The 15,727-nt window shown below is 36.4% G+C and overlaps 1 long non-coding RNA gene across 1 annotated transcript in view; it reads right to left on the reverse strand.

The window, feature by feature from the left end:
- The window catches only part of LOC308525299, a 1,722,993-nt gene that overhangs the window by 1,034,386 nt on the left and 672,880 nt on the right, over positions 1-15,727 (reverse strand). The window lies entirely within an intron of this gene.

Below are 15,727 nucleotides of genomic sequence, written 5' to 3' on the forward strand. Positions count from 1 at the left end.
TCTTTTTCCAACTATTCCTACTGGGCATCCGGCGAATGAGAAATAACATCGATTGTATCAAACCACCAAGACTTGGAAATTTCTCTGTTAGAGTACTTAGTGATAACTAACGCAGATTATTAGTTATGCATATTATTTTGAATAATGTGGTCAATCAAATCTACACAAGTGAAATCAATCATGTAGAACAAATATAATTAGTATTAATTCCATTTCTCTTTTAGGAAAAAAGAGTATAAAGTTTTGTCAACAAATTAAAGAACAAAGTATCCCAGGATGCTGAATGACTGTGCTTTGGCTAGTGCCTCACAAAATCATTAACAAGAATATGACTAGTTTTCACAGTTCTTGATGACAGAAAGCAGTGTAGTCTCTTTTAAGGGTTGGCAATAAAGTAAAATGTCAAAATTAAATGATAATATGCCACAATAAGACTATTGTATCTTTAACAGCAAAAAAAAAAGAGGCATATTTGAGGAAGACTTAAGAAGTCGAAGTTAACTATACAGTTGAATTGCTCTGTTCCATTTTCTCTCTCACCATCTTGATAGATTAAAAATGTTGACTTTCATAAGAACAATATCTACCATCTATTATCTTACAAAATGTTGCTATAGACTTTAAATATTAATATCACAGTAACACTCAAAATAGCACCATAAAATAAGCATTATCTTAGTCATTACAGTCATGGAAAGACTCAGAAATATTGCATAAGCTGCCTGCCCCTGGTCAATTGGTAGATATGGCTGGGGACCAGGACACATTTGCCTAATTACCCTCCTTTTCCTATGAATTTCAGGTTTTCATCACCAACAACCTGATGACTCTATTCTCTGTGTTTTCACCTATGACAATTAAATAGTAAAGCTAATAGTGATTATCAAGCTGCCCTTGCTGACCCAATCTGCAGAATTTGACATTCCCTCTTGTGGTTTGCCTAGCTAGCCCCATCTTCATATCCTCTTCCTAACTGGAGCTAACCCTGGGCTTCCTTCACTCTGCCCTGTTCTAAAAGACTTGATCCACAGCTCTTCTTACTGGGAAATTTTCAGTTTCTCAGTTCCCCACATGATTGCTCAACACTTGGAAATATATGCTCCAGTATAGTGTCTTTATTGAATTCATGTTCAAGGCTCATATATTCTTGGAGAATAAAATGCTTTTTATTTTTCCTGTAAGTCTGTATTTTATGTTGCACACTTATGCAAAGGACATGTTTCATATAAATCTTAGAAATGGAAATGTGAATGTGAACATGCAAATCTGGTAACAACTGTGAACTGAGATATAAATAGAGGAGTCAAATACATGAAACATTTCTCCAAGGCAGAAAAAATAGATCAAGGAAGATAGAAAAGATTTGCTTCAATGCTTGGGACCTTGTTTTCTGCAGAACTCAAGGAATACAAACAACAATATTGACTTTGTAAGGTCAAAGTTACTGAGTTGTATACAAAATGATTGCAGTGGAAGGAATAATTTTTAATGTGCATCAAAAAGCAAAAACATCCTTCAGGAAAAGGCTGAAACTTTCCAGTCATTAGCATTTTAATCCTTAGTCACCTAAAACCACTTATTATTTAAAAGAATTCAGTAGGGTTACAAGTAAAAGGCAACTAGTATTTATTAAGAGCCTATAATATTTCAGAAATTAGAATTGAAGGACAAGTAAAGAGCTTCCCAGACAAGAAAAAGCTAAAGGAGTTCCTCACCACCAAACCAGAATTAAATAAAATATTAAAGGATATTTTATAAGAAGTTTAAGGAAAAAAGGTGAAAATATGAATAATAAATTGACAATAAATATATATACACTAATAATTGAATCTAAAAAACAAAATAAACAAACAAGCAGAACAGAAACAGACTCATAGATACAGAAAACATTTTGAAAGTTGCCAGATGGGACAGGGGTTGGTGGAATGGGTGAAAAAGGTGAAGGGATTGAGAAATACCAATTGGTTATTACAGAATAGTCAAAGAAATATAAAATACAGCCTAGGGAATATAGTTAATAATATTCTAGTAACTATGTATGATGTCAGGTGGGTATGACATTTATCAGGATGGCCGAAACTGGTTTGGCTCAGTGGATACAGCGTCGGCTTGCAGACTGAAAGGTCCCAAGTTTGATTCCAGTCAGGGGCATGTACCTGGTTTGCGGGCACATCCCCAGTAGGAGATGTGCAGGAGGCAGCTGATCGATGTTTCTCTCTCATCGATGTTTCTGACTCTCTATCTCTCTCCCTTCCTCTCTGTAAAAAATCAATTATTTATATTTTTTTTTAAAAAAAGGAAATGTATCAGGATGAACACTTAGTAAGTTACATAATGTCTAATTACTGAGGTGTACACATGAAACTAATATAATATTGTATGTCAACAATAATTGAAAAATTTAAAAAATGATTAAAAAATAGCTTTCTAAAATTTAATCATCACAAAAACTCTTCAAATAAACACACACAGGCAGCTCCCAACCCGCCCCCCCCCCCCATTTTAAAGTATAGGGATTTGTGGCTGAGAATTAGGTGATCTACCTCAAATCTTAAAGTCAGTGAGAGGGAGTGCCATAATTTAAAATTAAGTCAACCTAACATGGTTAAACATAATTTTAGATAAAATCAGTCTTCAACATTCATAGATTAATAACTATACTTATGAAACTGATCATCTCCAAATTTTAAAGTGTACAATTTTAAAATCCTGCTGATGGACACTACATATGCCTAAATTTAAGATCCGTTGGTTTCATCATCCTTTCCTATGACATTTATATTCCCAATACACTTCTGATAACTTCTCCATCCACAGATCTTACCTGACTAAATAATTTAGTTTTCACCACTGATTTGCATCCAATTTGAATTATGATTTCCAAGGGTATATATCACCTTCAACATAATGAGAGAGTAGATCATGGGATTAGAACATGGCATGTGGAGCCAGACTCTAGGTTAAAATCCTGGTTGAGTCACTTGTTTTAAATGTGATATTGGGCAAATCACTTGGTGCAACATTTGTAAAATGGAGAATAATCACAGTTCCTAACTCATAGAGCTCTTGTGAGAAACTAATGATAATATAAACTATATGTTTAGAACATTGGTCTTTTTGTAGCACGAATTAAGTAAAGGTTAATTATTCTTAGTACCTCGTCTAGCCCTTTCTATTACCTCCCCCATGCACAAACAGTATACTCCTGATCTACAAAATTACCTGTGGATTACTATAGACCCTGAGGTCTATAATACCTCTATGCCCTTGCAAAAGTTGTTTTCTCTGCCTTAAAATTTTCTCCACACTTTGGAGGCATTAGAAGACTCTTACTTTTCTTTCAGAATCAAGACCTGTCCTCAAGTCATCTCAGAAGATTTCGTTTGTCATGTTTAGTTGCTCTAACTCCCACAGTACCCAGGTACTTCTCTACCATAATATTTGGCATTGTTAAAACGCTCAATTACAGATCTGTTTTCACTCCTAAGCAATGTGTTTTTAGAGGGCAAGAATAAAATTATAGTATCAACTTCTAGACCTTTGAGAAGTAGTCTCCCCATGGTAGATATCTAATAAATGCATGTTGCGTGAATGAATGAATGAATGAATGAAAGAATGGAGACAGCAGTTTCTTTAAAAACAATGTAAGTACTGCTTTCATGCCAGGTTGTATCTTCACTATAATGTTTTGCTAAAGTTCTTTCAATGACTTAGCCTTTCATGTGATATAACATGATTAATTAGGTCCTTTTAATATGTTAGAAATTAACACTTTGGGTATAGTGGGGATCCTATTCTGCCATGAAGCATACTCTAATGAGGTTTCAGGGTATCTGAAACAGGGTTGTGAAATATAAATCACATATTTTGTGAAGAATCAAATTCTCATTTTTGTGAAAGAATAGGAAAAGAGAAGGGAAAAAGCCAAGATTGACTGCTTCATAGATTATTAAATGTCATACTTGCTCCCAGGACCTTCACATTGGTTTTATCAATTTTCATTTTAATCTTAGGTGAGGTTCGATTATCTCCAACACCACAATGTAATAGGGATGTTTTTCCAATTTTACTTCTCCAATATTTTGCAAATGTTATGTCTGTGTGTTTGTGTGTGTGTGTGTGTGTGTTTAGTCAGGCTTTTTGAGGTATAATTTACATGCTATAAAATGTTCCCCATCAATAGGATGACCATACAACTCAGTTTGCCTAGTGTTTCAGGTAGGTTTCCCTGAGCAGCAGACTTGAAGATGAACAATGGAAGTTAGAGAGAAAGAAGTTAATTTAGAGAATACCCTGGGGATTTACACTGGAGGAAGGAGAGGGAAAGAAAGGATAGGGCTGAAATGCAGTCTCAGTATATGAGCTCTAGGCAATCCTACTAGGAGTTCTGAAGGTGAGGTGACTATACAGAATAGCCCTGAGTAGAGTTGAATGGGTCAAGCACTTATACCACCTTCCACATACACAGACAGGGCTGGTCACTGGGATAACATTTGCTCTGCTAAAGAGACGCCATTGAGTAAGTAAACCCTCCTCAGCTGATTCCATCTTCCCAAAGGGGTATATGGGTGGTACATCAAAATATCCATCATGCCTGGTTGTCCCTGGTTTACACCAGTTTTTTTTCAATGTAATTATGAATAATGCCCCCATTCTCACTCAAAATTATCCTAATTTGAACAACAAACCATACTATGACCCTATCCTTAAATCATGTCCCCTGGCCATTGTATAGCTAGAGAAAAGAAGGATACAAAGGAAGAGGAATATTCCAACATGAAAAGAAGTTTGAAATCTAACTCATTTCAAACATGGGGTAGAACTGGCAATAAAAAACAGACAGTGAAAGGTCAAAGAAAAGTGTGTCCCAACTTTCTCCCTCTTAGTGTGGAAACTAGGGGAGCAGAGAGTAATAGATACATTCAGAGAGGTATGGGGTCTGGGTATACCTGAGAATATCAGAGGTACAGAGACCCACTTTTCTACGTAATTTGCAGCATCAAGCCTCTAGGCTTCCAGTCTTCAGAATTTCAGTGTGTGGCATCATGGAGATGGCATGGGGCTATAGCATGAAGCAACAACAATGTGGTATGTGTCTAGATAGGTGGACTGTGGTAGCTCTATTTCATCCCACAATGTGGAGTGAAGTGTGCAGAAAAAATGGGAATCCTTGCATATCCTGGTACAGGTATACCAGAATGCTATTAGACCCATAAAGACCCCCTGTGGAAGCAGGGGGACTTCCTAGGCTCCCATTCCATCATATTGAGGAAGCAGACCAGATAAGCCGCTTTGCAGTAGAGACTAAGAAGATTCAGAGAATACAGAGTACAGTCATGAATCTCTTTTAACCTGCTCACCCAAAGGCAATATTAAATATGCTGCACTCAGTATCCACACATTGTTGTGGGGCAATCATTCTTCCCCATTCCTGCTGGATGGCTCTGTCCACAGCCTCCCTTCGTGGCTTAGCTGATCTATTAATTTAAAAGGAGAAACTGGCTTGTGTGGCAGAGCCTTTTCTTCTTGCTATTGGCAGTGAGTTACTTGCCGGGCACATGCATGTCCAGACCAGGGACTCTGTGTGAGTAGCTCAGACCGTCTCTGTTTAGTATTGGAAAGATTACTTGCTCATAGGTATTAATCACATTCTTAAAAATATACTTCCTCAGTGGTAAATATGATGCCATATTTCAGTGATTCTAAGACTCACACCCTTTCAGAATTTTAAAATTTCTGAAATTGTTACAACCGATAGCTTCTGGGGCACTGTTGGCCCAGTGGCAGGCATCTCCTGCACAGTTGCTAATATCAAATGAGCCTGTGCCAAAACTTGCCGAATGAATATCAGAGACACTGGAGCCTTAGAAACCATATAGTGAGGAGCTAGATCACATATGTTTATAAACATCCTTGAAGCAGGAGTTAAAATTAGGCTACTTCTAAATTATTATAAAAAGTCCAGTACTAATGGTTTCCAGATGTTTCTAATGGACTATTTTAATAATGCAGTGCCACTAAGACTTCTGATGGAACAAAGCACAACAAAATGCAGAAAAAGCTCAGAAATTGACCCATCTGAGTGAAAAAAAATCAATCTCCCAATACAAAGAAGCGGTAGAAAAACTACCAGTTTAGTGGGTTCATATTTTTCTTATATTTGCATAAGGCTGCTGCCTGATAAAAATATATGAACGATTAAGTGTAAATTTTCTTTTAATAAGTGTTAAAAATAAATTATAACAGAGTTCATTGTCAGTTACTAATTAGCAGTGTTTTGATCTTTCTAAAATATATAAAATAATGGTATGTTTTAAAGTAATGGTGCATTGCCTTGGTGGATTTAAAGAAATCGAGTATTTTGGTCATTTTATTTACTCCTTTGCTTTATTTCTTAATTGGTTCAAAGATTGACTGGTGCAAAAAGGTACTACTTATACCCTCTTCTTTAGGAGAAAGAGATGACGATTTGACTCTAAGAGGCTGAACTTTTACACAGAAGCTAAAGTGACTTTTAAGTAAAAGGAGACCTTTGAAACCTAAAGAGACTGGGAGTTATGTTTAATTAACAAGGTTAAGCTGTCATAGTACCCAACAGCTTAAGTAGGTTCACGTAAGAAACATTCGATTATTATAGGATATGAGAAGCAATGCTTAATTCATGAATTTTAATCATACTCAGTAAATATACAGCCTGATTATACTAACAATGTTAAGAGATAAGGATGAAGTGCCCTAAAGTGTTTGAGTAACCTGCCGAAGATCACACAGGTAGTGTGATGAGACTCAGAGTTGAACCCCGAAGCCATTCCATTCCAAAGCCCTTTATCTTTATAACATACCAAACTGTTTTTCATTTCTACACACTATGCTATTATAGTGTGGAGTTTAATCCTGTCTCAACTTGGCAATTTTTATTTTTGGCTGCCTGAATTAGGTAAGGGTCTGGAAAGGACCAATGGAAGCAAGATGTCCTGAAAGGCATTTTTTTTTTTAATCAGTAATTTAAACTTTTCAGGTATAAGTGAATGTGTACATCTGAAACTATAAAGAAAACGTGAAAACGGAAAGTTCCTCTATACATGTTTGAAATAAATCCATGGTTAACAAAGCTCAGGTTTGAAATTAATGAATATTTAATTAAATGTTTGACTTTATCAAGGAGACTTAGTAAATTACTGTCAAAGTGCTTTGCCTATTAACATCCTTTCCAGCTCACAAATGTACCTAGAGCTCAAGTACAGACAAGATGATCAAGATTCAAAGGATGCTGAGCTGCCAAGGTCTTTAGAGATCACTCATCTGGTGCTTTCCAACAGGTGTTCTGCTAAACACAGTTCCTAGATATCATCTAAGAATAGGGGACCCTTTCATCAAATGAGCTGAAGGTAATCACCTGGGAGATTCACATTGCTCATCAACCTAGAAAAAACTTTTAAAAATCCTACAATTGCAAAACAACAACAAAATAAATAAATCCACTTAATTCCCAGCCTTTTCTAAAACTGATTTGGGCATTTAAAAATGGTCTTTGGGTATTTTAACACACATCCACAGCCCAAGGACCAGGTGATTCTAGTAACACATTTTCGGAAATGCTGATTTGATATGAATAACACCCCATTTCGGGTTCAAATAAGGAAAACAGGACCCAAAGAAGTTAATAACTTAGTCCAGGTTATCATCCAAATAATGATAGAGACACTGGTTCCACTAACCCAGGCCCACTTTTTACAAAGACCTGAGAACCTAATATTTGAGCAGGCTTCTTAAGTGTACCATCAGATTTAATGGTCTTTAGTGAGCTCACAAGTTTTATATTTTCCCTTCTTGTTTTAACATATACCTAAGAGACCAGGGGACTCTTCTACAATTATGAAAAGCCTCAGCCTCACTACAACCTGTAATCAAATCTTGCTTAGTATTCCTCCCTCATCCACTCCTCAGAGGTGTTAATTGCTTTATATACATCTCTACCCTGAATATTTTTAATTGTGAAAGAGTTTGGATGGATACAGGATTTAAATTTGATTTTAAAAATCTCCTAAGTGGTCTTCATTGCCCTCAGTGGAAAGTATTTTTATTATTATTTTTTTTTTTGTTTGAAGAGGTGTTAATTAAATACTTTGAGTTAATTTAAAATTAACAGTGGATTTAATTTGATGTATATTGCATCAGCAAGTTCTAAATGAAAACTCTCAGGTCAACAGAGGTGTTTTAGGTGTGGTTAATTGAAGTGAATGGACCATTTTTGAGAATAAATCTCCTGTTCTATAATGATATTATGTGCAAAGGAAATTTAGTACAGAATTCATTCCACTTTGAAATGGAAAGAAAACTGGGTGTCTAGACTTAGGGGACATATACAAAAGAATAGCGTGGCCACTGGCTTTCTTTGGAGCTTGTCTTCTCATAGGACATCTGACAACTTCATAAAATTGTCTGAAATGAAAAATCCCTGCAGATCAAGTCATCCATTCCCTCCCTGCGAAGACAAGAGCACTGATCCTTGTAGAAGGCAGTGATGAACCCATGGTCACCCTGGACATTAGCACCAGGGTTTGAAGTCTGAAAAGTTACCCTTAAATTATATCCCATGGAGACGTATATAAGTGTCACAAACTTGTAGGTCAAACAATTTTTTGTTGAAATGGTCTTGTGGAGGCAACCTTCATTGCAGCTCTGTGAATTTCAAAGGGTGGCATACGTAACTCCTCTTGTTCCTAATTCACTGATGTATTATTTTTCTACTGCTGCATCACAAACTTAACAGGGTAAAACAACACATTTATTATTTCACAGTTTCTATGGGCGAGGAGTCCAGGCACAGCTTTTTTGGGGTCTTGTGCACAGAATCTCACAGAACTGCAATCAATTTGTTAGCCACGTTGTTTCCTTCCATTCCAAACTCACATGGTGATGTACAGAATTCAATCTCTTGACATTATATGGCTGAGGTCCCTATTTTCTGGCTGGATGTCAGCTCTTAATTCCTAGAATCTATTCACAGTTCATTGCTATATGGCCCTCTCACAATATGGCAGCTTGCTTCTTCAAGGCCAGCAGAAAAACCTTTCTGATACCTCTTTATGAGATCACCCTTATAATCTCCCTTTTGATGAACTCAAAGTCAACGTACTGGCTACCTTATTACATACGCAAAATCCTTCCACCTTTGCCACATACTATAATCTAATCATCTCTGACATCCATTGTGTTCATACACTGTATTCAAGGGGAAGGATAACATGGAACATGCTCACTGGGCAGGTGGGACCATCCTAGACTCCTATCTACATGCCAGACTAGCTTCACCTCCTTCCAGAGACAGATTTAAGATAAAGTTTATGTCAGTTACTTTTTCAGGTCATTTCACTTGCATGGGCCACTGAGTATGGAAAATGACTTAGAGTATTATAGGTTTATGGAAATATTTATGCATTTCCATCATAAATAGAAATAAGAAAACATTTCTATTTATGCATTTCTATATAAGAATTTCTGTTTCAGGAAGAAAGAGACCTAAATCTCCAAGGATCCACTTATTTATTGTAATTTCTTTTCCCATTTTTAATAAATATGCACCAACTTACCTCATTGTATGTGTTTTTCTAAAAGAAGGCTCCTCAACTTTTGTAAGCTTCAGGTCTCAAAGTACGTGACCCTCCCACTTCCTCTTGCCACTCACCATAATTTCAATACAAATACTTGAAACTGTCCTAGAAGTCACCAGGATTTATCAGTTATACAGTTTTTAATAAGTTATTTATATCCATTAGAAGTCCTAATTTCTAATTACTCGTATCGGCTTAGTTGTCTCATACTATCGCCAAGAATCACCAATCACCTCTCACCTGGTTTGGGGGCTCACCTTAGTGCCTCCCCCTGTCATACCACATTTGTTTGTTTTACCTATACATCCCTTTCTCTCCAGCCTCCTCATCTGAAACATTTCAACCTTCACTCTCCACCTAACACAAGTTTGTCCTTAAAGAGAGACAAGCAGGTTTCCCTTCCTAGTTCCTCAGGGCTTAGCCCCATTGAACATGTGACTGATATTTTTTAAATAAATAAAAATAAATGATTACAGTGGATTGTTACATTTCAAATTATGATAGAAAGAATGAGGAAGAAGTTAATGAAATTGTTTTTGGTCACAAAATACTCAATTTTGCTCAAAATTAACTTTCTCCTTTATACTATTATTTCAATGATTAATATTTTCTTTAACATTTTAATTCTTAGAACCATAAAATGTGAGGGCTCTGGGCTTAGTGAATAGACCCTACAGGTTGGAGTAAGATAAACCTTGGCTTGGGTTATAACTGAATTGGCTTGGGAAAACCTCTGGGTCTCCTTGAGATTTTGTGTTCTCATCTGTAAAATGGACTTAATTTCAAGTTTGGGGTTGTTATAAGAACTTAGTGAAGTGATATATTTTCAAGGATCTAAAAGACTTCCAGCCATACAGTTGGTGCCCTTAAATGTTAAAATCAAAAGCACAACAATGAGAACAACAAATAAACAAATAAAAAACTTTCCTAGGTATCAGATGAAACAGTTGCAATTAGTTTATGTTATAGCTGAGACTCAGAGACATTAAGTAATGGAGGAGAAATGTCACAGGTATATGAATTTAAACTATTCAATCTCTCTAAGGTTCAATGTTCCCATTACGAAAGTGGGCATAGCAAAAGAGAATGATTCTTAGATTACTGTGAGGATAAACTGTAATAGCATATGTGATAGTTACTAGCAGTGCATAGCACAGAGAGAAAAAAAAATAAAAAAAGCAACACAAGAAAAGAAAACAAAAACAAAAAGATAAGGGAAAGCCTGGCCAGTGTGGCTCAGGGGTTGAGAGTCGACCCATGAACCCAGAGGTTACAGTTCGATTATTCCTGGTCAGGGCACATGCCCAAGTTGCAGGCTCAATCCCCAGTAGGGGGTGTGCAGGAGGCAGCCAATCAAGAGGAGAACACTTGTCTTTAGGGACTGGAGAAGTACTTACGTTTTTCATTTTACAATTGCAAAATCTAAGGCCCAAGATTCACAATGACCATGTCCAGCACCACACAACTTGCTGCTGACAAAATGGAACTACATTCAATTCTCCTCATGCAAAGTCTAGGCTCTTCCTATTGCTGAGCTCATCGGTGGCTCCTTACCAAATGCATATCCCATGAGACATCAATTCCCAGCTGCTCTGCAAAGGGCATGTCAGTATTAGGAGCAAATCTGCATTCTAGGTGCACAGAGTGACTTGGTTCACAAATCCCATATTCAAATTCCAGATTGAGGGATTGCCAGGGTGTGCAGAGAGGCCAGTAGAGGTCACTTTCAGCTAATAATTGCTCTTAAACTATACCCATGTATATAATTTAATAAAAAATGAATAAAGACTCTGGCATGTTAGCTAAGAGGTCAATTTCTGAAGTCAGACTGACAAGGGCATGGGTCTGAGTCTACCTCTACCTCAGGCAGATCAAGTTAATTCCTTTTCTGTACAATGGAGATAATTTCCAACTCTGGAGATTGTTGCACAGGTTAAATGACATAATGCACGTCAAGGTCTCATGACAGTGTCTGGAAAAGCTCTTCATTAATGTTAACTATTGAGTGTCCCAAGCACCCCTGTGTCAAGTCTTCATTCCTATGCAACCTCATACAGGTGCTCCCTGGGTTGTGTAACACTCCACCTCAGCTCACACCTAAAATGAACAAGAATCTGTGCTGAAGTATTGTATTTGTAACTGTACTTATTGGAAGCATTAGGTTATATATCACAATGTGCAAGTTGATACATTTTCACACCTAAACATACACATGAAACTAACATGCCAAAACAAGACACGGAACCTTATCCCTGGTGTTCTCATCCAGTCCACTATCCAGCCCCTTACCCAAGAGTAACTTTTATACTGAATTCCAGTAACATATGTTACTAGGTATGCCTGCTGTTAATCTATATATATGAAAGGCTAAGTGACCGACCATATATCTGTCCAACCATCTGACTGACTGGTACATATGACATGCACTGGCAATTTAAAAATGAACCTTGACTCACACATGCACGATACGTAAAAAGCTCTCGCTGGCACCAATCGCACAAGTGTGTTTCGATCAGTCATTGTCAATCATGAATTTGGTTGTTTTTGTTGACATTCTGAAGCTGAAAGTAAGTGACATCATTGACATCATTGACAGAATATGTCTGAAGTCCAACTACTTGCACAATGTACCTCTGAAGCCAAAAGAAGCTGGCATCATTGACAGAATGTATTAAGAGTATTTTTACTCTTAATGTATATACAGGGAGATATTAGAATAAGTTTAATCAATTTATCAGTCATTGTTTTAATCAATGTTTTTATATCATGCTTTTGTTGTTTTTATATGTTTTTTCATATCATGTCTTTGTTGTTGTTATATCATGTTGTTATTGTTTATTTATTAATCAATTTATATATTATCGTCAAATATACTTTACTAATTTTCTTTCATCTCTGACACTTCTATTATAAAGAAAGGGCTAATAGCAATATTAAAATATTTCTTCTAATTAATTTCCTTTCAATGTGTACGAATCTGTGCACTGGGGCCAGTAGTTTAATATAAAATGGATCTTCACAGCATGTACTCTTGTCTTAGTTATCCCTCAATATTCTTTGTGAGATTTATCTATATTTGCTTTACAGTATCCCTATTTGTGTATATAGAATAATGGATTTATTCATTTTATAGATGATTTGCATTTGTGTAGTTCCCAATTAAGGAATGTTATGAACAAAGTTGTGATAAATATTCTAGGATTGTGGGTTCTTGTTAACACATATAGGCATTCTGTTGAGTACATAACGAGGGATAGATTGGTGAGGTTATGCATATGTGCAGCTTTAGCAGATATTTTCAAATAGTTTCCAAGTATGTGTACCAAATTACAGTCCCACTGGCAGTATAGGAGTGTCCTGGTTCATCCACATATTTGCCAGCATTCAGTATTTTCCAGGTTGTTTATTTTAGCTGTTCTGGTGAGTATATAGTTATATGTCAGTATGCTTTTAATTTACATGCCCTGATATCTAATAAACTTGAATATTTTTTCCTGAATTTCAGAAGTAATTTGTATATCCTCTTTTGCAAATTACCCAGTCCTATGCTAATTTTTTGGGGGGGAATTATTCACGTTTTTCTATTGACTTAAAAAGTTTTTTACATATTCTGGATAAAGGTTTTTTTTGTCAGCTAAATGAACAACAGATATTTCATTTTCTACTCTGTGAGTTTCTTTTTTTTAATGTTCTAATGAATGTATTCTTTAAATATATATTGATTTGAGAGAGGAAGGGAGAAGGAGAGAGAGATGGAAACATCAAAATCTCAATGATGAGAGAGAATTATTGATTGGCTGCCTCTTGCATACCCACTATGGGGGGCTCAAGTCAGCAACCAGGGCATGTGCCCTAACTAGGAATTGAACCTTGACTTCCTGGTTCATAGGTCGACACTCAACCACTGAGCCACGCTGGTTGGGTATGAGTTTCTTTTTAAATTTTCTGGGTAACTAGATTTTTAAAAAACTGATAACATATTGTGATTTTTATCAAATTTTATAAATACATTTTATGGGTTCTGTTAGCTCTATTAAAAACAACTTCCTCCCCTCGTCCCCCAAATGATAGGAGTCGAGTGAAATTCAAACAGTATAATTAACCAAAGAAACTTCAATGCTTCCATCCCAGGCCTGTGCTCCCCTTTGATATCCTGGAGGCCCAAGTTAATCTGTCATTCCTTATTTTCCCATTTTGTTTTTCAAAAATTACTTCTAGGCATTGACATTTATAACAGAATCATCAGCATTAGAAGGGCAAAATAGCATTGTTCAGCCATTTAGGAAGAGAGTAGGGCAAAAAACAAGGCAGGTTGTAGAAAATGACCTTAGATTTGGGAAGTAGTATAAGGTTGCAAACAAGACTTGTGTAAATATAATGGGAGTTAAGTAGCACATTTGAGACCTTGACCTCTATATAAGTCAGTGATTACATTACTGCGGTCATTCATTTATTTATTAACTATCTATTGTTTTGTACTGTTCTTATAGTTTTTTCTATATTTATTTTATACTTAATTAAATTTGTGTTTGTCCAAAGAAAGGACTGGCACCTAGTTCAGTCTCTAAAAGCCTTTCCCATGCCTTTCTACAATAGAGGGACATGGTCTCTGCTCCCTAGGATCTCAAAATTGTGTGAGACATACCTCTACAGTTCTGACAAGAGTATATTGCAAAATTATCAAAGATAGTATCTGCCAGAATTTTCCACTGTACAGTTATTTTTCCCCTTTCCATAGTGTACTCTTTGTAAGCAAGTCATCAAGCATATCCATAATTAAGGAGTAGCTGAGCTAGTATTTACATTAATTACTTGAAATTCCTCTCTATTGGAGAGTTATCTCTTCTCCTCTGTATATCTTTTATTCTATCATTTATTTAGTCAGAATGGGCTATATTTTGTACTCGGGGCTATAGATCAAGAATATATTATTTATTTTGTTACTCAAATTAATCCTGCTTTGGCCATTGAACACTTTCAGCTGGCATCTGTGTCCTTTTCGCATAGCCTCATCATTTTGTGTTTTGAGCGGTACTTTAGTTGCTGGCGCTACAAGCTGCTATAGTTTTTCTTGTATATGCCCTGGATCTAAAAAAAGTCATTTATCAAAGAGTTGTGATCTCTTCTTTTGGAGAATGGTATTAGAAACTGAGATCTGAACACAGGGCTGGGCTCTACTGTCTTTTCATGGAAGAGGTCTATTCTCTTCTATGAATATATAGACTACTGTACAACTTGATGAATTCGACATTTCAGGTTGAACTTTCTGATTTGATACCTTTAAGGCCTATACCTTTGGAACCCCATCTCTTACTTCCTCAGCTGTGGGCTGAGAAAGACTAGCTTTATATTAGTCTTTCACACTGAATACCTCTTTGTTCAAATAAAGATTGCCAGGCCTTTTCATGTGTGCATCAACACGTAACTGAAGACCTCTGAAGCAATCAGAAGAATTGAAAACTGAGAGCTTTATACGGGATATTTTTCATCAAAACTTCTTTTCATAGATTTAGCTATTCTTGTAAATTGGCTGTTTGTTGGACTGTTTTGCTTGAATTTGGAAAGAACTGACTGCGGAGACCTACACAACCACACAGCATCCACCACCACATCCACATAGTATTCAGTGTGACTTGTCAGAGCTGGGCTAATTAATCTGTACCACAACCCCATTTAATCCTTTAAACAGCCTCTTACATAAATGCTATTTGCTATCCCTATAATTTCTACTTTACAGTTGAGGAAACTGAACCTGAAAGACCAGCTTGCCCAGGGCCACACAGCTAGAAACTGGGGTGGAGCTCTGCTCATCTCTCTGACCTCAATTAGCCTCATTGATATAACCTCGCTTACCCACTGTCCTATGCTGCCTATATTAGAGCCAGTTGTCTCAGACTGTTCTGCTTCATATACATTTTCCCCAGGTGAATTTCTTTTTATTGTTGACACTATTTTTTTTAATTATCTTTATTGTTGAAAGTATTACAGATGTTCCATTTTTTTCTTCCCATTGATCCCTTCCACCCCTCACCTGCCCCTCCCAGACCTTCCTCACACTATTAGCTGTGCCTATGGGCTATGCCTAATGCATATAAATTCCCTGGTTAATCTCT

This window comes from Myotis nattereri, assembly GCF_964212035.1.
Source record: "Myotis nattereri genome assembly, chromosome: 9".
Taxonomy (NCBI): domain Eukaryota; kingdom Metazoa; phylum Chordata; class Mammalia; order Chiroptera; family Vespertilionidae; genus Myotis; species Myotis nattereri.